The following is a 25,760-nucleotide window of genomic DNA, read 5'->3' on the forward strand; positions in this document are numbered from 1 at the left end:
CTGCAGCTAAAATACGCACGTGTGAACGCACCCTCAAGTTGACAGATATCTAATGTGTATGGTCAGCTTTAGAGACAAAGAAATTCTGAGATAAAGTGCAGTAGGTATACAGTAAGCAGTCAGGATGTGACTAACGGCAGACCATTGGTTGGGTCTTTATGGTGTTCACAGACCATTAAAATTAATGGCATTAAAGGGGTATTCCCGAAATTTTATTTTTATTTTACCATACTACAGAAGCTGTAAAGTTAGTGTAGTTCATAATATAGTGTCTGTACCTGTGTGTGACAGTTTTCTCACAATTCTTCTGTGATTTTAACCCCAATATTTATTTTTACCAGCATACAAAATGACTGTTGTCTCAGATTTTTCCCAGGTTGCAATGCGGCCGAGACCTGACTCACTAGTCAGCTGATGACAGGGAGCCTGTCTGCTTCAATGGGTGGAGGGATCAATCTTCAACTAATGCACCAGCTCGAGGCACCCTGATTGAAAACCACAGGTCTGCAGCTCATTTATGTTTCAATGGGTGGGGTGGCTGATGTGTGGGAAGGAGGAAAATAGAATTGTGGGATTAGTAGTCAAAAAAAGAAAAATCAAAACAGGAAATACAAGTTCACAAAAAGCTAGCCACAGTGTTATGGTAATCTCATGACTTAGCCATTTAGCCCCAAGACAACGCAGATACTTCCTTAGCATGTCCAATGCTGTCTGCCAGGTACGTACTAAAATCACCTTATGGTGGAGAACCCCTTTAAGTTCATATTATGTATTGCATAAGCTGGAACACAGGACTTGGCCAAGGTCACAATAAAGATCGCGGTTTGCATTAACGGCTATGAATAGGAGTGTCTGTTGTCAGAGTCCACTGCTCTTACTCATTGACCCCTCCCTTATTTGTTCATACAAGCATTGATAGGACACAAGCAAATTAAACAGTTAATTGGGATAAGGATATACTAAAGGAATGTTATCACACAATGAAACTCAGCTGAGGCGACTGTACCGTGCATTATGTGTCTCGGTAACTTTCCATGCTTAACATTTACCCTGTGCTGAGATTATGCGGTAGATTGAAAGTGCCGATCAAAAGTGCACAGAACTATATACGTGGTTCATGTGAGCACTGCCTAAAAAAGTAACCTTCTTCTGAAGGCTGTCACTGTGCAGACTGGCATTGATAAGACAAAATGTCAAGTAAAGAGCTTGAAGTTTATTTGTGTAAAGGTGTTCTGTGAAATCATTCATCAGGAGAAGATCGTCGGTGGTCACAGTTCTAATTGTCAATACAGCAAGAATAATAACAGGAGAAGAATTAGCGTCTCACAATCCCACCGATCAGTTAAAGGGGTATTCCAAGGTAAAATGCGTATCCTCTATCCACAGGACAGGAGATAAGTGTCATATCATGGGAGGTCCGACAGCTGAGACCCCCTGCGATCTACAGAGGGACCCAAGCCTTATTTTGAAACAGAGCATTAAGTCAGGTATGCATGCTGACACTTGTCTATAAAGCTAGTGAAGATAGCCGACCACTATACCCTGCTGTCTTTGTCAGACAATAAATGATAATACAGTGATCCCTCAACTTACAATGGCCTCAACATACAATAGTTTCAACATACAATGGTCTTTTCTGGACCAGTGTAACTTGAGACCAGACTCAACATATAATGTACAGACAGTCCAGATCTGTGAAACATGTCAATGGCCAGAAGAACTGACCAATTATAATGGACATTTACACCTGTACTACTGAAGTGCATGCACTGACTGTCTAGTAGTGTCTCCCTACAGTTCAGGGAGGTATTACATGTTCTGTATTACTCTTTACCTGTGCCACGGTTAGCTGCTCCTTTGGACACAGGTAAGGGCAGCTACATTTTGCGTGTACTGTACAGGACCCTGAAGAAGCTCCTGTCCTCTATATAGACCAGTCTTTCCAAACCAGGGTGCCGCCAGCTGTTCCAAAACTACAACTCCCAGCATGCCTGGAGTTGTAGTTTTGCAACAGCTGGAGGCACCCTGGATGGGAAACACTGACATAGACAGTAATTTACAGCTTCCAGCAGATCTTTCTTACTTTTATATGTAAGGATTTGCTTTATCTATATTAGTTATCTACTTATTTCTATTTAATCCTCACTTTTTCCAATTTTGGATTACATTTTGGTGGCTTCAGAACCAATTAACAGGTTTCCATAGAGGTATGGTCTCAACATACAATGGTCTCAACATACAATGGTCGTCCTGGAACCAATTAATATTGTAACTTGAGGGACCACTGTACACATGTATGACTCAGTTCTCCAGTTTTAAAACAAGAATCGGGTCCCCCTTTTTGAAATCACAGGGCGTCTCAGTGGTTAAAGGGGTATTCCAGGGAAAAACTTTTTTTTATATATATCAACTGGCTCCAGAAAGTTAAACAGATTTGTAAATTAGAAATATGGACAATAGGATGTGTAGCTCACTTAAAGATAAATGTATGGAGAGTGTTCGAGGTTAAAGGTGATGCCTTCACCCAATCAGGCCTAGTCAAAAAATGGGAAAATATATGTATATACCAGTCCTCAAGAACACTAGGGATGTGTAGAATAAAGAGGAAAGAAAATAGTGGATCTAATAAGGATTTATTAATATATGTATATATGTAAGTAAATGCAAATAAATCACCAATCACTCTGCAGGGCCCTTGCAGGAATGAATTGGTAAGTAATCAATATATAAATAAAAATGCAAATGAAAATGCAGATAAAAATGCAGATAAAAATAATATAGCAGAAATGCACCAATGTCCACTACGGTGGTTAGCAACGTGTCTCTTTTGGTTAGTAGTCAGTCTTGGTCACAGTTAAGTCCAAGGATATCCAATTAAAAGAGTCACAGTTCAGTAATCAACTCCTATGATACTGTAGCCAAATATAGCAATAGTGGCGATAATAGCAACAGTTGTAGCAATTATGGCAGTAGTTTGTAGAGTATCAGTGCACAACGCGTCTGACTTGCAAAAGCACCTCATACCACTTCTAAAGAGACTATATCCACACATTTTGGCTAGCAACTGCTGGATGCTCACAGAACTGGGACCACTGCAACACACGCGCAGCTAGCGCATCATTCAGACACGCAGCTGCTCCCAGATCTCCATTCACAGCCCCGGATGGCAGAGTTCCTGGACACGTTCTCCCTAGGCCGGACGCCTCCCCGTGCCAGCCCAGGATACTTACAGCCTACCGGAGAACCACTCACCTAGGCTACGATCCAGACTGGCAATACAAACAGCTTTTATCACCTACAGGACATCGCGGTCTGCCGAAATCGCTACCTGTGAACATCATTGCTTGCCGGGATCGCTAACAGCCGAGAAGAAGGGTGAGTGGTGCTGTGCACCGATACTCTACAAACTACTGCCATAATTGCTACAACTGTTGCTATTATCGCCACTATTGCTATATTTGGCTACAGTATCATAGGAGTTGATTACTGAACTGTAACTCTTTTAATTGGATATCCTTGGACTTAACTGTGACCAAGAGTGACTACTAACCAAAAGAGACACGTTGCTAACCACCGTAGTGGACATTGGTGCATTTCTGCTATATTATTTTTATCTGCATTTTTATCAGCATTTTCATTTGCATTTTTATTTATATATTGATTATAGCCAATTCATTCCTGCAAGGGCCCTGCAGAGTGATTGGTGATTTATTTGCATTTACTTACATATATACATATATTAATAAATCCTTATTAGATCCACTATTTTCTTTCCTCTTTATTCTACACATCCCTAGTGTTCTTGAGGACTGGTATATACATATATTTTCCCAGATTTGTAAATTACTTCTATTAAATTTTTTTTAATCCTTTCAGTACTTATGAGCTTCTGAAGTTAAGGTTGTTCTTTTCTGTCTAAGTCCTCTCTGATGACACGTGTCTCGGGAACCGCCCAGTTTAGAAGCAAATCCCCATAGCAAACCTCTTCTAAACTGGGTGGTTCCTGAGACACGTGTCATCAGAGAGCACTTAGACAGAAAAGAACAACCTTAACTTCAGAAGCTCATAAGTACTGAAAGGATTAAGATTTTTTAATAGAAGTAATGTACAAATCTGTTTTACTTTCTGGAGCCAGTTGATATATTAAAAAAAAGTTTTTTCCTGGATAACCCCTTTAAACTCCCTACTATCTGACACTTATTCCCCAACCTGTGGATAGTGGATAAGTGTTTTAAAGGGGTACTCCGGTGAAAAAAATCAACTGGTGCCAAAAAGTTAAACAGATTCGTAAATGACTTCTATTTAAAAATCTTAACCCTTCCAGTACTTATCAGCTGCTGTATGCTCTAGAGGATGTTCTATTATTTTAAAATGTCCTTTCTGTACTTGAAGGGTTAAGATTTTTAAATAGAAGTCACTTACAAATCTGTTTAACTTTTTGACACCAGTTGATAAAAAAAAATGGTTTTCACTGGAGTACCTCTTTAACGTCGGCATCCATTTTGACAATTTACTGACACAGATGGCACCATCCTACTGTGAATGAGACCTTATTTTGAGTTTAGCTCTGCTTCCTCTCATATGTTCAGATAGTTAGGATAATTATATACATGCACATAAGTACACATCTATAGCTTAGCCGACAATTTGTGTAACAGCTGTTTGTCCAGGGGCACAGGGAGAGAGCAGAGAGTGTCAAAAGCCATGGTGTTTCAAACTAGAGCCCTCTACCCCTATCATTCTCATAGAAGCCATGATCAGAACTGATTACGGCATCTATGGGATTAATGGGATCACGCCAGTCTCGGGAGCCGTGGGATATCGCCATGTAGGTAACTGGGACTTATGCATACGTCCTGGGGCAGGAAGGGAGTTAATCCATATGGGGGAGACAGTATCATACTATGACAGTATCATACTATGACAGTGTGGTGTCCCGGTACCGTATTACATACCGTACCTAGTATAGAGGTCCCCAAAGTCAGAGTAACTACGCTCAGGTGGGACAGCCCCTAGTCGCCTCTCCTCAAGTCCAATTCTCTAATGTTAATATGTGTATATATTTAATAAATAATGTATATCTAATATAATGTAAAGTACTTACCTTGTTTGGCGTCGCAGGACCTTCGGTCATGTGACCATGTTAATATCCTCTATGGTATGTTGGAGGACCTCTGGAGGTCTTTGGGTCACATGTTACCCACAATTCTTTGTAATGGTGATTGACATCAGTATGGACCAATTAACACTAGTCCAGCCCCTGCCCATATAAGGGAGCTGTAGCCAATTATCACTCTCTTGGGTTGCTGCTCTCGTGGATGCCGGACTAGCAGGACGGATCTGCGCAATTTGCAAAGACACGCTAGACCTGAAAAACCTACCGGCCTCATCTGAACTAAAACCGTGAGTTCTAAATTACCCACACTAATGCTAGCGTACTGGACCGCAACTAAATCCCCTAAATCCAGTGGAACAGCGCCTAATACCTAAAGACTCTAAATTGCTAAAGTCCCAACCTTTGTCAATCTCCAAAGGAAGCAGTTGTATGCATAGAGACTGTTCAGTTTATGAAGCTTGCAGAAAATCTTCAGTAAAAGTTATACCTGTTTCAGAAAACTCTCCGGTTGTGGACATTTTATTATTATCTACCTCCCTATCGCTCTTGGGAAGGGTGGCGGTAGGACAAGCATTTCTGAGGAGCCCGCACCCTGGCGTCACGAAGAGCAAGGGTTAACATGCACCCTTTAATCACTGCACAGCTACACTCCCCATACCATACATCCCCCAGGCTATCACAACAGTATCTAATCCATTTAGGGAGGCACAGTATTTAACCCCTAAGGACGCAAGGGGTCCCTATTTTTGCCCTTACCTTTTTCCTCCTCCCCTTCTTCCACCAATTTTACTTTGCTATGATATCACTTATTTAATAACAAAATCTATGGGGAAACAAAAAAAATTATTTGTGGGGCAAAATTTTTCATAAAACACGCCATTTTGTATGTTTGGGGGGCTTCCGTTTCTACACAGTGCATTTTTCGGTAAAAGTGATACCTTATCTTTATTCTGTAGGTCTATGCTATTACGATACCCAATTTATATAGATTTTATTTTATTTTACTATTAAAAAATTATAACTTTTGGTATGAAAATTTGTATGTTTGAAGTTGTCCTCTTCTGACCCCTATAATTTTTCAATTTTTTCATATACGAGAATGTATGAGGTTTTTTTTTTTTTTTTTGAGCCATGATCTGTAGTTTTTATCGGTACCATTTTTGTTTAGATTAGACTTCTTCACTATTATTTAGTCCCCAAAGAAGACTATTACATGCAATATTCAGACTGCAAACATTGACTGCTTCATAGAACAGCATTGATCAATTTTATCGGTGCCTTATTATTTTTAATCTAAGAGCCGAGGAACGTGCTCTCAAATCATCCAAAGTGCAAGAAGAAGTGTAAACGTGTTACACCCGAAAAAATGTGTACAAAGGATGCGGTCTATCGCAAGCCCTTCTCCGATAGGAGAGAGGCCCCTCACAAACCTTACCTTTCGCCTCCGGACCAAAAGGTACCTGCGAGGATCCAGGTTCGATGTCCCTTTTCGCGTGAAGCTACTAAGGGACCACAAATGCTCCCGGCATCCCCCTTGGCTTTAGCCAAGGCATCTGCCCTCAGAGCCAATAATGGTCGGTACCCTGCCCATGCAGGAGTACCCAGGGTAATTGCAGGGAGGCGAGGAACCTGATGGCCACACACACCTCCTCTAGACCGCTAGGAGGGACACCCAGAAGGGCTACTTTATCGGTGCTTCATTGCTCCAGGCTGCTTAGGCTTCATGGAGCATTGAAACACCGATCGGACAGCGAGATGGCAGGTCAGGGTCCTTCCGCCATCCTTTTAGCTGATTGGGACCTCATGATTTAACCGCGGGTGTGCCGATCAGCTCTGCTGAGCAGCTTGGATTTTTACATTTTAGATGCTACGATTAAAGTTGAAAGGGTTAATGCCGGGTATCGGCCCGATCAGCAATGTCGGGCATTAGCCACAGGTCCCTGAGCTGATAGCTGTTGGGACTAACCGGCTATGATGCATGCTCAGCTGCCCCTTTGTCCTTTAATGGGTTAAAAACAGCTCAGGCAAGATAAGAAGAATGTTTATTGTTTTTTGCTAAAATAATGTGATTTTTTTTTTTTGGGGGGGGGGGAGCGTGGACACAATACCTGGCCAGGGGCACAAGGGGCACTAGGTACACCTCTGTGTGCCCAGACATGTACTGACAAATATGGAGCCATTAACTATTATGGGGCTGCGGACCCGATCGTACATTGACCCCCCGACCTACGGTTGCCCCGACATACGATCATTTCAACATACGATGGCCTCTCATGTTGAAGGCAGCATCAACATATGATGCTTTTGTATGTCGGGGCCATCGCATAAACGGCTATCCGGCAGTGCAGACTGCTTCAGCTGCCACCGGATAGCCGTTTACGGTGCCCCATGTGGTCCGCTGACGATCACTTACCTGTTCTCAGGGCACTGGCGCGTCCTCTTCTGGATCCCCTGCATCGTCGGCGCTCTACATCGTCGTCATCACTTTGCTGCGCACGCCGTCCCTTCATCCATTAGAAGCGGCGTGCGAAGCGACGTGATGGCGGCGACGGAGAGCGAGGATGCCGGGGAAGCAGAGGCTTTGCCAAAGCGTCGGGGACATCCCGGGGACGCGGTGACAGCGATGGAAGGCAACATCCCAGGCAGCGATGACGGTCCGGAGCGGCGGGGACACGTGAGTATAACCTGCAATAACAGTGGTCTTTAACCTGCGGACCTCCAGGTGTTGCAAAACTACAACTCCCAGCATGCCCGGACAGCCGTTGGCTGTCCGGGCATGCTGGGTGTTGTAGTTTTGCAACATCTGGAGGTCTGCAGCTTGTAGACGACTGTCCTATACTTTACATTGCACGGATCCCTCAACATACGATGGTTTCAACAAACGATGGTCCATTTGGAAAGGAGTACCATCGTATGTTGAGGGACCACTGTAATCAGCTAGTCACTACCATCTGGTCATTTTCTCAGCAGAACCACGATTTTCTGTCCGTGTAAAAAATCTGACATGCTGAGAAAATGACCAGATCGTAGTCACTAGCTGACTACAATCGGGTCCGCAGCCCCATAATAGTTAATGGCTCCATATCTGTGCAGCAGACACTCAAATCGTGGTGTGAAGCCAGCCTTATTTTGTAGATATACTGAACTAAATGTGTAACTAGTCTTATCCGTCTCTGGTAGCAGTGAATCACAGACAGGTTACTGTAGGGGCGGTCTGTTCCATGCATTATGCACAATCCCTGCTCTGACATCCTGTATTCGCAGTAGTTACTTCTGCACAGCACTCCCTGCAAACCAGGTAACCTGCGACATTGTTCTGTATTTCTATACGTCCCTCTGAATTGTAGTTATTCTCCTGGGGGGATTAGACCCAGACTGTGTATAGACATGGCTCGCTCAACCATTCCTAAGGATTTTGTTGCCACTGTCTCTCCTATAGTTCTCCTCTCTATCAAACGCATGTGACAATGAGAGTAGGGACGGAGACATTCTCCGGAGAAGGTGCACTGCATGATGGGAAGTATGGGAAGGGAAGTAATGCAAGCCTGAAAAGAGCTGGCAAACCCAGCAGACATTGTGCACGCCTCCAGTAAGACTGAGCGAGAACTGCAGAAAGAGCTTCGAGATGATCAGGCAGCTGGGACGATGAAAAAGAAACCTAAAGCAACATAAAAACCTGTCGGAATAGCATGGGTAACATCTATTTTATAAGAATACGTTTTTTTTCTTCATATTTTCCCCAAATGACAGGTATGCTTTAAGCCCTGCCCTAGAGACTGTACGGGAACTCCCCAGAAACGCCTGGGAACGCCCTCAAAATGCCCACACTTGGGTGGGGTGTATGAAAAAAAAAACACCCCCCTATGCATCCCGGCAAAATCAGGACTGTTGGCAAGTATGTATACTAGGGTGCAATACAGTGTCCCATGGGGCACCATACAGGGAGCAATGGGTGTCTACACATTTATAATACCGCCATACTGGTCCCATATAACTGCCTCTGCTGCATGCATGAGAAATAATGGTCAGCAGCGGGAAAACAATAGTTTATGATATGAAACACTTGTCCTTTCTTCTGTTTGCTAAGCAGCAGATGTAAATAATGGAGTTATCATAGTGCTTTACCCTGGGACAAGGTCCACACGTGCATGTATATAGAATGGGGGGTGTGTGTGAAGAACTTTAAAGGGAACCTGTCATGTTTAACACAGCGGCCAGAGCAGGAGGAGCTGAGCAGATTGATATAGAGTTTTGTGGAAAATGATTCACTATAACTTGTATAATATTTATTTACATCCCTCCTCTTTCCACACTTAGGAGTCAAGTGGGCGGTCCTACTACTGAGTGACAGCCTTACCAATATGACTCGCCATACAGAGATAGGTGTCCATTACATTTTTTTTTTACATGTCTAAGAGTCCACTGGACGTTTATATTAGTGCTTGACAGTAATGTCTGTATGCAGAGTCCTGTATGAAAGGCTGTCAATCATTAGGACCGCCCACTGGACTCCCATAAATAGAAAAAGGGATGTAAGTGACGAGCATATAAGTTATACTGATTCTTTTCTCACTAAGTTATATATCATTCTGCTCAGAATGTCCTGCTCTACCTCATGTTGTCTGCAGATCAAACCCCATGCTAGACATGATAGGTTCCATTTCAAAGGAATCTATCGCATTGAAAATGTAGTCTAATATACAGGAATTATGTTATAGAGCAGGAGGAGCTGAATGATATATAGCTCTGTGAGAAAAGATTCAGTATAACTTGTATACTAGGCATTTACATCTCTTTTTTATTCATAGGAGTCCAGTAGGCTGTCCTACTGATGACATCATGTTATAGAGCAGGAGGAGCTGAGCAGATGGATATATGTAAATGTGGGAAAAATTCCAGTATTACTTGTCATTTATTCAAGTAAAGTGTCAAGTAGTCACGTGGGTGATTAACAGCTGTGTATAAGCGTTCATATAGAGAGAGCTGTCAATCACTAAGAAGACCGCCCACTTGACTACTTAGCCCAGAAAGAGCAGAGATTTACATGAAGTTATCTTAGAACTTTTCCCATAAAGGGGTAATCCACTGGCCAACGTTCGGAACTAGGTGTTCTGAACACTGTTTTCGCTATGCGGGGGCGGCCACGCCCCTCAATGCAAGTTTAAGGGAGGGGGCATCACGCCCCCTCCCATTGACAAGCATTGAGGGAGCGTGGCCATGGCGTCACGAGGGAGCGTGGCCAACCCCTGCATCGCGAAAACAGCGCTCGGAACATTTAGTTACGAATGCTGGCCAGTGGAGTACCCCTTTAAAACTATAGATCCATCTGCTCAGCTTCTCCTTCTCTATTTTATGATATCCACAGATATTACTGCACTGTCACTGTATTAAAGGGGTACTTAGTATTCCAGAGTGAAAAATAAGTGATTTTAAATCAACTGGTGACAGTAAATTATATAAATTAAGACTTCTGCTGCTTTATGCCCTGTAGGAAGTTGTGTAGTCTGTCCAGTCTGACACAGTGCTCTCTGCTTCCACCTATGTCTGTGTTAGGAACCATCCAGGTCAGGAGAGCTTCCTCCTAGCATACAGCAGCTGATAAGTACTGAAAGGCTTGTGTTATCTGTCTAACTTTCTTGCACCAGTTATTAAAAAATAAAACAAAAAAAAAAGAAATCCACCGAAATCCGCCGTTAGGGCTCATTGACACGGACGGATTCGCAGCATATTTTACACTTCGGATCCGTCAACAATGGACCCTATGATGCTGCCTCCTCTGTTCCTGCTCATAGCGGCAATCCGCTGCTATGAGCAGACACGCTGCGACATGCGAGTCTCTGCGCGCATTCGCAGTATACTCGCACACAACGCGGCTGCCTTAGGCCTAGCTCAGGGAGCAGGGGGAGCGGCCGCGATGTGTGCGAGTACACTGAGCATGCGCCCAGCTACTCGCACATCGCAGTGTGTTTGTCTGTAACGGCGGATTGCCTCTATGAGCAGCCAGCAGATGATACAGGTCCATTGTTGGTGGATCCGCAGTGTAAAATACGCCGTGGATCTGTCCGTGTAAATGAGCCTTTAGGGTTTATTCACACATACAGTATTCTGCACATATTTTATGCGCGGGATTTGAAGCTGCAGATTTCAATGTAAACTAAATGACTGAACACAGTATCAAATCTGCAGCTTCAAATCATGCACATCAAATATACGCAGGATACTGTACGTGTGAAAAAACGTAATGTAAACTGACTGCACACAGCATGAAATCCTGCGCATCAAATCTGCGAATCAAATCTGCGCCGAATACTGTACGTGGGAATAGACCATTAATATGGACACAAAAATGTGAATGTGATACATGCATGTGAAAATGGTCTAAGTTGTTCTTCTATACAAGTCCTTCATAAGTAAATTCCCCTGTATGTTCACACGGTGGCATGTCTGTGTGGAATTCCGCAGGAATATTCAACTGCTGCACAGTCCCATTGATTTCACAGCGGAATTTCCCCGGCAGAAACATCCTGATTCCGATATCTGCAGAAAGAATAGACTAGCTATTGCAAAACTACAACTCCCAGCATGCCCGGACAGCCAAAGGCTGTCCGAGCATGCTGGGAGTTGTAGTTTTATAACAGCTGTAGGCACCTTGGTTAGGAAACACTGACATAGGGAGATATTTTTCTAACCTTGTGGAAAGGATTTCCACTTTCATTTTTAAAAAGGCTTCTGAAATCTGGGCTCTGATAGGTTGCTATGGGCAACTGCTCCTATGTATAAGGATTAATAAATCTCCATGGTTTTTCTTTTTTTCCTTTTCTAAATTTACACAACTGCAACAAAGCGTAGGTTCCCACTCTGTCAGTTCTCCTGATAGTCCACTGCGTTGGCACCCCTTCGAAAACGGGATGATGAAATATACTGTAAACGGGAGCAGTGGACCCTATTGATTTCTATGGCCGAACAGAGTCACCTAGTGACTCCAATGGGGACATGTGCGCTATTTTTTATGGGACTAAAAAAATGTGGGCAGCTTCATCAAAACCTGTGCAGAGGAAAATTTGCCCAGTTGCCCATAGCAACCAGATTGCCTTTTTCATTTCTAACAAGGCCTCTGAAAAATGAAAGTATTGATCTGATTGGTTGCTATGGGCAACTTTTCCTTTGGACATGTTTTGATAAATCTCCCCCTAGGGGACTCTGTACAGCCATAGAAAGCCATGAGGTCCGCTGATGTTTATTGTATACATGCGGATGCTGAAGGAAAGGACCAGTGGGAGCAGTAACGTAGCGTAAACTTACCCAAAACAACAAATCTGCACAATGTGTCATGGAATTAGAGTAGGTCCACTCTGCATTCCTGCCCCTGTTAATCGTATTCAACAGCATCCCGCCGAGAGGATGCCAACATATACCGAAAGGATGCCAACGTATACTGTTTACAGGAACAGCGGACCCCATTCACTTCTGTGACAGAAAAGAGTCACCCCTAGTGACTCCTTTCAAGACGTATGCCCTATTTCACTAGGTAACTCCATTCAGCCATAGAAGTAAATGGGGTCCACTGCACCGATTAACAGTATTTGACGGCATTCCATTTCCGCCGGATACAATTAACAGGGGCAGAAACGTAGTGTGGACCTACACTGGAGATATTTCACAGAAGGCACCCTAAGGCCATGTTCACATGGCAGAATTTTTACGTAATATCTACCCGGAAAGTTTTCCCAGCTGGCGCCAGGACTGCATGGAAATGCGCCATCTCCATAGAAAGAAATACATTTCCAAGCAGATTCTGCAGATGGTATTGACAAGTCTAGAGGCTAGAATTAGGATTTCTGTGGCAGATAGCTCTGTACCTTGCATGGTGCAGCACAATCCCACTAAAAGAACAATGGGCTATGCTGCAACAAAATTTCCGATCTAAATTTTTTTCACCGGATTCTGCTCGGAAATTTTGCCATGTCAATACGGCCTGATGTGGTGAGTGTGTGATGAAGGCAGATGTTATTACCCTAGGGGCAGATGGCATTGACTCCTTGTATACGTGACGCCAGGGCGTGGTTTAACCTCTTCACCACCCAAAGGTATACTGCTGGATCCTGGGCTAGGCACGGGGCAAATAATGACTCCAACGCCAAGTTACAGAACAACGGCAGCTTTACTGAAGTAGACAGGTGTAATAGTCCTGACAGCTTAGTTAGGCCCAAGGAGGTGACCAGTGACTTCAGAGACCTTAGGGCTTGCTGGGACTTATGGTGGATTTGGACAATTTGCTGCAGGCCCACGCTGACTTTATACAGACTGATCTTGACTGACTTGACAAGCTTCACCCCATTTGTAGATCACCAGGTTTTGACATTCACCTGTGGGTTAGTGGACTCGTGGCTGCGTGGTAGGCTTTGGGCCTCCTCAGGACACCAGACACTCTCTCAGGACTTGACCTTGCTGTAGCTCAGCTTAGCTTAGACTGGAACTCAAGAGACTGAACTAGCTCCTCGCAGGGTTTATATGGGGGAGACTCTGGAGGGGTCCCATAGGGCACTCTATAGGTCACATGGTCACTGGTACCTTTCTTGGTTACAACTAGAGATGAGCGAACTTACAGTAAATTCGATTCGTCACAAACTTCTCGGCTCGGCAGTTGATGACTTTTCCTACATAAATTAGTTCAGCTTTCAGGTGCTCCGGTGGGCTGGAAAAGGTGGATACAGTCCTAGGAGACTCTTTCCTAGGAATGTATCCACCTTTTCCAGCCCACCGGAGCACCTGAAGGCTGAACTAATTTTACGCAGGATAAGTCATCAACTGCCAAGCCGAGAAGTTTGTGACGAATCGAATTTACTGTAAGTTCGCTCATCTCTAGTTACAACACATGACCACAGTATTTAAAGGCACATAACAATATATACACATTACATTAGATAACATTGGTGATATTAACTATTTAGGGAGCATAGGTTAAAGGGCGGGGCAGAGGTCACTGAAATAGAGTCCACCTGACAGGGCAGCAATGGTACAGGGGTGCAACTCCTGTACTGGGCCACCACACTGACATATCCCAACCCTTATCAGGTGTCATTGTAAGGAGATAATCAGTGTCATTCACTTCACCTGCCAGTGGTTTTAATGTTTTGTCGGATCAGTGTATCTTTAAAAAAAAGTCTGAACTTTACTGATTTTTAGTTCCAGGAAGGAAGTGCACAGTGAGGGACTTCCTGGCACACGCCTCACGTCACCGAGAGCTCACCACCAGGTAAGTGTTTTGGGGGATGTCTAAGAAGGGAACTGAAAAAATGTTAAAAAACAAACTACAAAGTATTTGCTATTTTTTTTATTTATTTTATCCATAGATGATGCTGAAGGGAGGTAACATCTGATAGTATCAGATAAATGTGATAAACTGCTATAAACAAGCCTGTCCCTCAGTTTTGTGATATTTGGTTGTTTTTGAAGTCCTATAGTTTGCAACTGGAGATGCCTTATGGCTTATTCATATTGTTCCTGTTTTATTTTAATTATGATTCATCTTACTGTTCAGATTCTATTTGTTCGTTATTCTAAAACAGTGTTTCCAAGCTGGGGTGCCTGCAGCTGTTGCAAAACTACAACTCCCAGCACGCCTGGACAGCCGGCTGTCCAGGCATGCTGGGGTTTGTAGTTTTGCAACAGCTGTAGGCACCTTGCTTAGGAAACACTGTCTAAACCTTGAGCATCATTGATGCTGTGAAGACTGGTGTTGAGCACAAATATTCGTAATGCAAATTTTTATCGGGATTTTGCAAATATTTAGAATATAGTGCTATGTAGTCATAATGATGAATATTCTTTTTTTTTTTTTTTTTTTTTTCATATTTTCAAAATATGCGAATTTTGCGAACATAGGACGAATAATCCTCAATATAGTTGCGAAATATAGCAAATTCGAATATGGCCTCTGCCATATTGAAGACTATTGGAGCTGGTTTTCAAGGATCCCTGAAAATGTAAAACCTTTTCTAAGGTTATGTTCACATGGACAGGTTTCCCGCTGCAGAGTTTCTAAAAGTGAAAATCCACAGCAGATAACATGGACCTCAATGAGGTCTGCTGTGCATTTTCCGCTGCGGAAATTCTGCCGCAGAAAACTCGCTGTGTAAACCTACCATGAGGCTATGTTTACACACAGTGGGGGAGATGTATAAAAACCTGTCCAGAGGAAAAGTTGCCCATAGCAACCAATCAGATTGCTTCTTTCATTTTGCAGAGGCCTTTTTAAAAGTGAAAGAAGCGATCTGATTGGTTGCTATGGGCAACTTCTCCCCCCCAGTATTCTGCAACAAAACCAGGAGCGGAACTGACACAAAGAAAAGCTGTAATGGAAAGTGTGCACCTTTTTTCTGTGTCGGTTCCACTCCTGGTTTTAGTGTGAATGTAGCCTAAGAGAAATAAATCCTCATTCTTCCTGTTGGCTTAACAAACATGGCAGGCTGGACAGAGGTTAGTGCCAGAGAGGGGGATGTAGCTGTATAACAACACAGATGTGTCATTTACGGACTGAGGAAAGTTGGGTGAGTTGGACCAAGCTGCAATACCAGGTGCAGCCTGTCAGAAACAGTGGCGATGTTTCTTGGAAGAAAAGGAGACCATACCCCACCACCAGACTGATCGGCTGTTTTGCAGAACCATGGTGATCACAAAATCAGTGACCAGAGACTAAAGCTGTTCCGTACATTGGCCCTGATTTACTATTGTAAACCCGACATGTATTGTCGGTTCGTGTGCCAGATTCTGCAAAACCCAACCCAGGGGCGTGGGCTCTGAAAAAGGGGGGTGTCCCTGTCATTTTCACAGAAACCCAACATATTTACTAAGGTTTCCACAGAAAATGTGGATTTAAGCTGAGGAAAACCCAACAGATCAGCACATGTGTTACAAAGAAAAAAAAAAATAATAATTAGGGAAACATTGGTAAATAATACAGGAATTTAGGTGTCACGCCCCCTCCCATAGACTTGCATTGAGGGGACGGGCGTGACTTCACACAGGGCAGAGTCCTGACGTCACGGACCAAGACCCTCTAGCGCTTCCGGACAATAAACAGGTGGGTGCCGCATGCAACATTGTGGGGGTCCCCAGCGGCGGGACCCCGCGGTCAGACATCTTATTCCCTATCCTTTGGATAGAGGATAAGATGTCTAGGGTGGGAGTACCCCTTTAAACATTGTTAAATACCATGGAAAAAAAAAATTGTAGGGAATTAAGACCCACAAAGAAAACTCCCCTCTGCTCTTAGTAAATCAGGGCTGTTGTGTAGTGGCCACACTAAATTACTGCAGCTCCGCTCCCACTGAAATGAGTGAAAGATGAGGTGCACTAACCCAGCACAACCACTACACCATGCACAGTGCTGTCTATTTCAAGTTAAAGGGGTACTCCGCTCCTAAACCTCTTATTCCCAATACAAAGTATAGGGGATAAGATGTCTGATAGCGGGGTGTTGTGGCGCCCCAGTCTTCCGGTGCGCAGAGAGAACTCCGCTCTGTGCCGGTTGACAGGCGACCACATCTGTCACCCCCCCCCCTTGATTCATGTCTATAGGAGGAGGCGTGATGTACACATCACATCATGCCTCCTCCCATAAACATGAATGGTGAGGGCGTGACATGACATCATGAACACGGGAGCTCCAAGCTTCCATATTTGAAATGTGATCAGACATCCCCCTATTCTTTGGATAGGGGATAAGATATCTAGAGGCAGAGTACCCCTTTAACTTCTTAAAGGGGTACTCCGGTGGAATTATTTTATTTTTTTAAATCAACTAGTGCCAGAAAGTTCAACAGATTTGTAAATTACTTCTATTAACCCCTTAAGGACCAGGCCATTTTACACCTTAGGACCAGAGTTTTTTGCACATCTGATCACTGTCACTTTAAACATTAATAACTCTGGAATGCTTTTAGTTATCATTCTGATTCTGAGACAGTTTTTTCGTGACATATTCTACTTTAACATAGTGGTACAATTTTGTGGTAACTTGCATCCTTTCTTGGTGAAAAATCCCAAAATTTGATGAAAAAATTTGAAAATTTTGCATTTTTCTAACTTTGGAGCTCTCTGCTTGTAAGGAAAATGGATATTCCAAAAAAAAATGTCTACTTTATGTTTGAATCATAAAATTGATGTGTTTTTACTTTTGGAAGACACCAGAGGGCTTCAAAGTTCAGCAGCAATTTTCTAATTTTTCACAAAATTTTCAAACTCACTATTTTTCAGGGACCAGTTCAGGTTTAAAGTGGATTTGAAGGGTCTTCATATTAGAAATACCCCACAAATGACCCCATTATAAAAACTGCACCCCCCCAAAGTATTCAAAATGACATTCAGTCAGCATTTTAACCCTTTAGGTGTTTCACAGGAATAGCAGCAAAGTGAAGCAGAAAATTCACAATCTTCATTTTTTTACACTTGCATGTTCTTGTAAACCCAATTTTGAATTTTTACAAGGGGTAAAAGGAGAAAATGCTTACTTGTATTTGTAGCCCAATTTCTCTCGAGTAAGGACATACCTCATATGTCTATGTAAATTGTTCGGCGGGCTCAGAAGCGAAGGAGCAACAAGGGGATTTTGGAGAGTACGTTTTGAAGAAATGGTTTTTGTGGGGCATGTTGCATTTAGGAAGCCCCTATGGTGCCAGAACGGCAAAAAAAAAAAAAAAAAAAAAAACATGCCATACCATTTTGGAAACTAGACCCCTTGAGGTATGTAACAAGGAATTAAGTGAGCCTTAATACCCCACAGGTGTTTCACGACTTTTGCATATGTAAAAAAAAAAATATTTTTTTTTCACTAAAATTTGTTTCCCCCCCCCCACCATTTTTGCAAGGGTTAATAGCAGAAAATACACCCCAAAATTTGTAACCCCATCTCTTTTGAGTATGGAGGTACCCCATAAGTTGACCTGAAGTGCACTACGGGCGAACTACAATGCTCAGAAGAGGAGGAGCGCCATTGAGCTTTTGGAAAGAGAATTCGTTTGGAATGGTAGTCAGGGGCCATGTGCATTTACAAAGCCCCCCCCGTGCTGCCAGAACAGTGGACCCCCCACATGTGACCCTATTTTGGAAACTACACCCCTCACAGAATTTAATAAGTGGTGCAGTGAGCATTTACACCCCACTGGTGTTTGACAGATCTTGGGAACAGTGGGCTGTGCAAATGGAAAATTACATTTTTCATTTTCACAGATCACTGTTCCAAAAATCTGTCAGACACCTGTGGGGCATAAATGCTCACTGTACCCCTTATTACATTACATGAGGGGTGCAGTCTCCAAAATGGGGTCACATGTGGGTATTTTTTTTTTGCGTTTATGTCAGAACCGCTGTAAAATCAGCCACCCCTTTGCAAATCACCTATTTAGACCTCAAATGTACATAGTGCACTCACTCCTGAGCCTTGTTGTGCGTCCGTAGAACATTTTACACCCACATCTGGGGTATTTCCGTACTCAGGAGAAATTGTGTTACAAATTTGGAGGTCTTTTTTTTTGCTTTTACTGCTTGTGAAAATAAAAAGTATGGGGCAACATCAGCATGTTAGTATAAAAACAAAAAACAAATTATACCAACAGGCTGGTATAGACCCCAAACTTTTCCTTTTCATAACGGGGTAAAAGGATAAAAAGCCCCCCAAATTTGTAGTGCAATTTCTCCCAAGTACGGAAATACCCCATATGTGGCCCTAAACTGTTTCCCTGAAATACGACAGGGCTCTGAAGTGAGAGAGCGCCATGCGCATTTGAGGACTACATAGGGGGATTTTACGCCAGTGATTCCCAAACAGGGTGCCTCCAGCTGTTGCTAAACTCCCAGCATGCCTGGATAGTCAGTGGCTGTCCGGAAATGCTGGGAGTTGTTGTTTTGCAACAGCTGGAGGCACCATTTTGGAAACATTGCCGTACGATATGTTTTTCATTTTTATTGGGGGGGGACAGTGTAAGGGGTGTATATGTAGGGTTTTACTCTTTATTATGTGGTAGTGTGGTGTAGTGTTTTTAGGGTACATTCACACTGGCGGGCGTTTACAGTGAGTTTACCGCTAGTAGTTTGTGCTGCGGCGACAAATTTGCCGCAGCCCAAACTTGAAGCAGAAAACTGTAAAACTGCCTGTGTGAATGTACCCTGTACATTCACATGGGGGGGGGGGGGAACCTCCAGCTGTTTCAAAACTACAACTCCCAGCATGTACTGATAGACCGCGCATGCTGGGAGTTGTACTTTTGCAACAGCTGGAGGCACACTGGTTGGAAAACCTTCAGTTACCTTACTCAGTATTTTCCAACCAGTGTGCCTCCAGCTGTTGCATGCTGGGAGATGTAGTTATGCAACAGCTGGAGGTACGCAACTACAACTCCCAGCATGCAGAGACAGCTGTTTGCTATTTGGGCATGCTGGGATTTGCAGTTTTGCAACATCTGGAGAGCTATAGTTTAGAGACTACTGGACAAACAAAAGAAATCCAAAAAGAAAAGAATTTCCTTCGTAGTATTTAGCAGCTAATAGGTACTGGAAGGATTAAGATTTTTTCATAGAAGTAATTTACAAATCTGTTTAACTTTTTGGCACCAGTTGATTTAAAAAAATAAAAAACTTTCTCCACCGAAGTTCCCCTGTAAAGGATAATTCTCATGCTAGAAAATGTATCCCCTATCTGAAGGATAGGGGATAAGTTTTAGATCGCGGAGGGTCCAAGTGCTGGGGCCCCCCACGATCTCCTGTACGGAGCCGCTGTGCTTTAGCACAGGAGCGCGTCACAAGTCCTAGTGATGAGCGGCAGGGCATATTCAAATCTCATGAATATATGTACGAATATTTGCTATGTTCGTTCACTTTTTTTCATTTTTTTTTTCATGCGAAAATCATAATGAAATTTGTATATTGCGCATGCGCGATTATACTTTTCAACTATCTGCTAAACTAACCTACCCTATCTAAAGCTAAAAGAAGGGAGGGATCAGTGTCCTCTGGAAGTGCAGATATTTGTTCCCCACCTACTCACACAGTAAATTAATATTGGAGCCTTCTTTGGACCACAAGCTGAAAGCAGGGAGGGATGATCACTTATTTTTTTTCTTTTACACAATACACATCATTGTTGTGATGTGTACTGTGAAGAAAAAAAACTAATATTTTTCATTACGAATATATAGTGCTATATTCTAAATATATTTTGCGGCAAAAATTTGCGTTTCGAATGTTTGCGCCCAACACTAGTTGCGACCCCTGCCCGAAGCGGAGGTCGCCTGGCCCCCTCCATATATTTCTATGGGAGAGCCATTCGGCAGCCTTCGGCTCTCCCATAGAGCTTTATGGAGGGGTGTGGCGGCCTCCGTTTCGGCAGGGGTCGTGACGTGCTCCTGTTTTAAAGCACAGGGGCTCCGTACAGGATATCGTGGGGGGGCCCCAGCACTCGGACCCCCCACGATCTAAAACTTATCCCCTATAAGTTTTCCAGCATGAGCCTTATCCTTTAAGGACCAGGCCAATATTCCTTTTATTCACTCTTTTACCTCTCGCGCCCCCCCCCCCCCCTCTTTTAAAAACCATAACACTTTCAATTTTGCACCTACAGACCCATATAAGGGCTTGTTTTTTGCGTCACCAATCAACTTTTTAATGACATCACTTGCTGTATTTTATAACAATCTACGGCAAAACCAAAAATTTTGCCACAACCCCCTCCCATAGACTTGCATTGAGGGGGCGGGGCATGATGTTAAACAGGGGCGGAGTCGTGACATCATGATCTTCCATCCCCATGGTCGGGAGGAATTAGCATCCTTTGGATAGGGGATAAGATGTCTAGGGGCAGAGTACCCCTTTAACCACAATACAAGCAATAAAGTGCACACAAAAGGGAAGGTGCTAGGTGCTGTAAACAATATAGATAATCATGACCCCCAATGTAAAGTATATCAGTATACACATATTAGATTCCAAATTGGTATTGCTGCGGTTTCAAACAGAACCTGCTAATACTATCACAGTTTATTCCTGGGTCAAATCTTAACACATTACACTTACCTATAGTGGGACAAACACCTGAGCGCTCCTCCGACCTCAACGCACGTTCCGGATCTTTCTTACCCACTATGGGTAAGCGTAATGTGTTTAGATTTGATTTTGTTATGACACAGGACAAACTGATGCACTGCTCAAAAAAATAAAGGGAACACTAAGATAAGACATCCTAGATCTGAATGAACTAATCGTTTGAAATACTTTTGTCTTTGTATAGTTGAATGTGTTGACAACAAAATCACACACAAATTATCAATGGAAATCAAATTTATCAACCCATGGAGGTCTGGATATGGAGTCACACGCAAAATTAAAGAGGAAAACCACACTACAGGATGATCCAACTTTATGCAATGTCCTTAAAACAAGTCACAATGAGGCTCAGTAGTGTGTGTGGCCTCCATGTGCCCGCATGACCTCCCTACAACACCTGGGCATGCTCCTGATGAAGCGGCGGATGGTCTCCTGAGGGATGTCCTCCCAGACCAGGACTAAAGCATCCGCCAACTCCTGGACAGTCTGTGGTGGATGGAGAAAGACATGATTTCCCAGATGTTCTCAATCGGATTCAGGTCTGGGGAAGGGTCTATAGCATCCATGCCTTCTTCTTGCAGGAACTGCTGTCACACTCCAGCCACATGAGGTCTAGCATTGTCTTGCATTAGTAGGAACCCAGGGTCAATCGCACCAGCATATGGTCTCACAAGGGGTCTGAGGAACTCATCTCGGTACCTAATGGCAGTTAGGCTACCTCTGGCAAGCACATGGAGGGCTTTGCTGCCCCCCAAAGAAATGCCACCCCGCACCATTACTGACCCACTGCCAAACTGGTCATGCTGGAGGATGTTGCAGGTGTAGAACGTTCTCCATGACGTCTCCAGACTCTGTCACGTCTATCACATGTGCTCAGTGTGAAGTTGCTTTCATCTGTGAAGAGCACAGGGCACCAGTGGCAAATTTGACAATCTTGGTGTTCTCTAGTAAATGTCAAACGTCCTGCACGGTATTGGGTTGGAAGCACAACCCCCACTTGTGGATGTCGGGCCGTCATACCACCCTCATGGAGTCTGTTTCTGACCGTTTAAGTGGACACATGCACATTCGTGGCCTTGCTGGAGATCATTTTGCAGGGCTCTGGCAGTGCTCCTCCTGCTCTTCCTTGCACAAAGGTTGAGGTAGCGGTCCTGCTGCTGGGTTGTTACCGTCCTACAGCCTCCTCCATATCTCCTGATGTACGGGCCTGTCTCGTGGGAGCGCCTCCATGCTCTTGACACTACGCTGAGAGACACAGAAAACATTCTTGCCACAGCTTGCATTGATGTGCCATCCTGGATGAGCTGCACTACCTGAGCCACTTGTGTGGGTTGGAGACTCAATCTCATGCTACCACTAGAATGGAAGCACCACCAGCATTCAAAAGTGACAAAAACATCAGCCAGGAAGCATAGGAACTGAGAAGAGGTCTGTGGTCACTACCTTCAGAACCACTCCTTTTATTGGGGGTGTCTTTCTAGGTCAATACTACCACTTTACGAGCACAGAAGTGCAGAAAGCGAATTAGCATGCGTCTATGCAAAGTAGAGACCGCCTTATTAACCCCTTAAGGACTGAGGGTTTTTGTACTTTCGTTTTTTCCTCCTCACCTTTTAAAAATCATAACCCTTTCAATTTTGCACCTAAAAAGCCATATGATGGCTTATTTTTTGTGCCGCCAATTCTACTTTGCAGTGACATCAGTCATTTTACCCAAAAATCTACAGCGAAAGGTGTAAAAAAAAAAAAAAAATAATAATAATAATAATAATAATAATAATAATAATAATAATTAATAATTGTGGAACGAAATTGAAGAAAAAACTTAATTTTGAAATTTTTGGGGGCTTCCGTTTCTATGCAGTACATTTTTTCAGTAAAAATGACACCTTATCATTATTCTGTAGGTCCATACGATTAAAATGATACCCTACTTATATAGGTTTGATTTTGTTGTACTTCTGGAAAAAATCATAACTACATGCACGGAAATTTATACGTTTAAAATTGTCATCTTCTGACCCCCTATAACTTTTTTATTTTTCTGCATATGGGGCGGTATGAGGGCTAATTTTTTGCGCCGTGATCTGACTTTTTTAGCGGTACTATTTTTGCATTGATCGGACTTTTTGATCACATTTTATCCATTTTTTTTCATGATATAAAAAGCAACCAAAAATTTTTAATTTTGGACTTTTTTTTTTTTTTTGCAGTGTTATAGCTCCCATAGGGACCTATAGCACTGCACACACTGATTGCCAGCACTGTTCACTGCAAAGCCATAGCTTTGCAGTGATCAGTGTTAACGGCGGTCGATTGCTCAAGCCTGCATCTCAGGCTTGGAGCAATCAATCGCCGAAGGGACACACCGGAGGCAGGTAAGAGGACCTCTGCTCGTGTCCCAGCTGATCGGGACACTGCATTTTCACTGCGGTGGTCCCGGTCAACCCCACTGAGCAGCCGAGCAGCGTTCACTTTCGTTTTAGACGCGGCATTCAAATTTGAACGCCGCGTCTAAAGGGTCGATAGCGCACAGCACCGCGATAGCTGCTGCGCACTATTAGCCCCGGGTACTGGCTTCAGATACATGCCGGGACTGACTCGAAATGACGTGGGGTCGCCGTGTGACCCCACGTTATATCGTGGGAGCCAGCCAAGGACGTAAATATACGTCCTTGGTCGTTAAGGGGTTAATGACTCCCAGCAGGCATACCACAGGGGGGAGTAAGAAAGGAAAGTTTAGATTATCTGCCAAAAATCCCATCACCTCCCTCCAGTAGGCGACAACTAATGTACACGCAGCATGTAAGAAAAAAAGTACCGACTTCCGAAGAACAACGAAAACAGATCAGACTGGGAAAGATCAATGCATTTCAACTTAACAGGGGTATAATACAACCTCAAAAAATATCTAGATTGGATCAGCATATCTCTACTACTAACCACAGTGGAATTATAGGAGCCTTCAACCTCCTTCCACTGAGATTCAGACAAATCCGGGATATTAGCCACCCACTTATGAAAGGCTTGTGAGAAAGGGCTAGGCCCCAGTGTCTGGAGGAGAGCATAGGTTTAGAAAGATCCGTAGTGCCCAGGAGAAGCTCCACATCAGAAAATGCAGGAGTAAACGTCAGAGAGCCAAACTGCACCTGAACCACATGCCTAAGCTGAAGATACCTATAACGGGCATTTCCAGGGATGCTATAACTTTCCTTCATGTCTGAGAAGGATAAGAAAATGTGATCCTCCCCAAACAAGTGGATCATAAATTTGACTCCATGAGAACCCCAGAAACTGGCTTCCTGTAACCCATGTAGGTGAGGTAAATGTACATTCCCCCACAAGGGTGCCCTAGGAGATGCCAGAGGCTGCGGAAACTTATTTGACACCACGGACCACACTTTAGATATAGTTTGAAGGGGAGTAGGAAAGGAAAAGCGAGAATGATACCTGTAGAGTGAGAGCTTCATAGGATCCATAATTGCTCCAGCCAAGGTTGTTGCCAAGTTCGACAGATCCAGATCGATCTACCATGCTGCATAGACCAGTTGGGAGGCAAGAAAATTATATATATTTAGGAGCAGCTAAGCCGCCATGCCATATAGGAGCCTGGAGAAGAGCCTTACCTAATCTGGTAGGTTTTTCCTGCCAGTAGAAGAATCCCAGAGCACCATATAATGTATTGAAATATTTCCTAGGGGGGGGTGGGGGGGAGGGGAATCAGGGGAGCTAAGTGAAAAAAGGTAAAGGGAGGCAAATAATTTGAAATATATTGATCCTGCCAGCTAGGGAGAGAGGGAGCAAGGACCAGGCAGTCAACCGCTCCACAGTGGAGCATAAGAGCGGCTCTAAGTTTAGGGACACATAGTCCAGCAGGGATGCAGTCACCTCCACCACTAAGTATCTAAAATGAGGTACCACCTGCACAACTGCCGGAAGAGAGGAGGGAGGGGGGACACCAGACGAGACCGCCATTAGGGAGGACTTAGCCCAGTTGATCCGCAAGCCCAAAATCGAACCCCCAGCATCCGCTAAGTACACCAGTGTGTCATCTGCATAAAGGGAAACCTTCTCTACAATAGACCACCACCCCCACCCCCCCCCCCCCCCCCCCCGGAATACAACAGATAGTAGGATCCCTACGGACAGCCTGTGGAAAGACCGCCCCTTAAAGCAGGAAACATGCTGCGAGTTTGAAAGGAAATATACTCTTGTGAACCAGCCCTAAAGGAGTTCTCCACCCCTAGACATCTTATCCCTTTGTCTGATCACGGGGGTCCCGCCACTGATCTACCTGCTGCACCTGGCATTAAAAATGCTGGCTGCGGTGTTTCGGAGGCTTGGTCACGCCCCGTCGTGACTTTATGCCAGGCCCCCTCAATGCAAGTCTATGGGTGGGGGCATGGTGTCTGTCATGCCCCCTCTCATAGACTTGCATTGAGAGGGAGGGTATGATGTCCCTTGGGGGGGTGCGTGACTGTGACGCCACGAGCCTCCGGTGCCGCATTGCTAGTCATCCGGCATGGAGCAAAGTTCTCTGTGTATG

General features: G+C 43.9%; 1 protein-coding gene across 6 annotated transcripts in view; it reads left to right on the plus strand.

The window, feature by feature from the left end:
* The first annotated feature begins 8,874 nt into the window (after positions 1-8,874).
* C10H1orf159 (chromosome 10 C1orf159 homolog) overlaps positions 8,875-25,760 on the plus strand; it is a 67,868-nt gene continuing 50,982 nt past the window's right edge. For 4 of the 6 annotated variants that reach the window (XM_056542514.1, XM_056542511.1, XM_056542516.1 and 1 more), the window contains exons 1-2: positions 8,875-9,011; positions 14,303-14,372. The gene's annotated coding sequence lies outside the window, so the exon portion shown is untranslated. Of the gene's footprint in view, positions 9,012-9,433; positions 9,500-12,701; positions 13,100-14,302; positions 14,373-25,760 lie in introns of those variants that run through there. The other 2 variants (XM_056542513.1, XM_056542512.1) reach the window with 2 other exon arrangements.

The sequence above is a fragment of the Hyla sarda genome, chromosome 10 (assembly GCF_029499605.1).
Source record: "Hyla sarda isolate aHylSar1 chromosome 10, aHylSar1.hap1, whole genome shotgun sequence".
NCBI lineage: Eukaryota > Metazoa > Chordata > Amphibia > Anura > Hylidae > Hyla > Hyla sarda.